We start from the raw sequence: 1604 nt of genomic DNA, 5'->3' as shown, positions 1-1604 counted from the left end.
CCCCTCCCTCCCTCCCTCCTTCGCTGCCTTCCCCCAAGTAGTTTGCACTATATGTGGTTAGATTTCAAACCTTGCTTGAAATTACCTGCTTTTATGTGGTTGCCAAGTGATTGATACCAGGAGGAGAGCAACATTATGCAGCTCTGATACCAGAACAGAGAATGACGGTCGGACCAATAAGGATAAAACGGGGTTGTTTACAATGACGGATTATCCTTCTCCGTGGAAGATGTTCTCGGGTTTGTTTTTTTTTCTTTAATGCCGAACAGAAATGTGGACAGAAGTAAATGGTTTCTTCTAAAGAAAGAACAGGCGTTTTGACAGAAGTGTTCCACAGAGCAGAGACATCGAACACTGGCACCGACCTCCTCTCCTCTCCTCTCTTCTCCTCTCCTCTCCTCTCCTCTCCTCTCTTCTCCTCTCCTCTCCTTTCCTCTCCTCTCCTCTCCTCTCCTCTCCTTTCCTTTCCTCTCCTTTCCTCTCCTCTCCTCTCCTTTCCTCTCCTCTCCTCTCCTCTCCTCTCCTCTCTTCTCCTCTCCTCTCCTTTCCTCTCCTCTCCTCTCCTTTCCTCTCCTCTCCTCTCCTTTCCTCTCCTCTCCTCTCCTTTCCTCTCCTCTCCTCTCCTCTCCTCTCTTCTCCTCTCCTCTCCTTTCCTCTCCTCTCCTCTCCTTTCCTCTCCTCTCCTCTCCTCTCCTCTCCTCTCCTTTCCTTTCCTTTCCGCTCCTCTCCTCCCCTCTCCTCCCCTCTCCTCTCCTCTTCTCCTACCCTCTCCTCTCCTCTCTTCTCCTCTTCCTCTCCTCTGATTAGATTCCCTTTATTTATCTACTCTGATCCCATAATCCCAGGCATTGCAGTCCCTCAAGTGTTGTGGTGCCTGTCAGGGCGTAGAACCCTCCCCCCTCACCCCCTCCCCCTCCTCCCACACACAATCACACAAACACAAAAGGCATGTAAACACCAGTGATGTTGCACTTGCTCTCCATCTTTGCACCTGTTTGAACTCTGACTAATGTCTGTTTACCTTCGGTGTCAGAAGGAAAAACCAGGAAAAACAGTCAAGTGTTAGCGCCAAGTCAGACGACATCACAGGGGAACAGGCTTTAAACCAGGGGTCTGCGACCACATGGACCCCCAGGATGATGGGATGATGATCGGGGAGATTATATATATCATCAGGAAACTCCTCACAGCACAGCAGCAAACAAAAATCTCACCAAAAGTATATGGAATGAAATATAATAATATTCTAATTTAAAATGTACCTAAAATGCAGTCCAGTTTAGTTGAAGACAACGCTGATATACCGGCAGGAATTGAAGAAAGACACTCACAAAGATCTTCTGCCTGTCAAGCTTTGACAAACAAAGAAAAAAAATTGCAATAAATAAATGATAGTTTTGGGACAAATTTAGCGAATTTTTCTGCGGCACAGCTAATGATCACTCACGGCACACCAGCGGGCCACGGCACAGTGGTTGGGAATCACTGATATATACTATACTATATATGTGTATTTATATTTATAAATATATACACATATATACATACAATAAATAAATACAATAAATTATATACATATATTTTTGACGGATACCATTGGTAGT

The 1604-nt window shown here is 45.4% G+C and overlaps 1 long non-coding RNA gene across 1 annotated transcript in view; it reads left to right on the top strand.

The window, feature by feature from the left end:
• The window catches only part of LOC103382970 (uncharacterized), a 17784-nt gene extending 16550 nt beyond the window's left edge, over positions 1–1234 (top strand). Inside the window, exon 5 of the long non-coding RNA XR_521972.3 lies at positions 1034–1234. This is a non-coding gene — a long non-coding RNA (uncharacterized LOC103382970). The remainder of the gene's footprint in view (positions 1–1033) is intronic.
• The last annotated feature ends 370 nt before the right edge of the window (positions 1235–1604 follow it).

Source organism: Cynoglossus semilaevis, chromosome 8 (genome assembly GCF_000523025.1).
Source record: "Cynoglossus semilaevis isolate Cse_v1.0 chromosome 8, Cse_v1.0, whole genome shotgun sequence".
In the NCBI taxonomy this organism is placed as follows: domain Eukaryota; kingdom Metazoa; phylum Chordata; class Actinopteri; order Pleuronectiformes; family Cynoglossidae; genus Cynoglossus; species Cynoglossus semilaevis.
The sequence above is the reverse complement of the archived record's forward strand: the minus strand, read 5'-3'. Positions and strand labels throughout refer to the sequence as shown.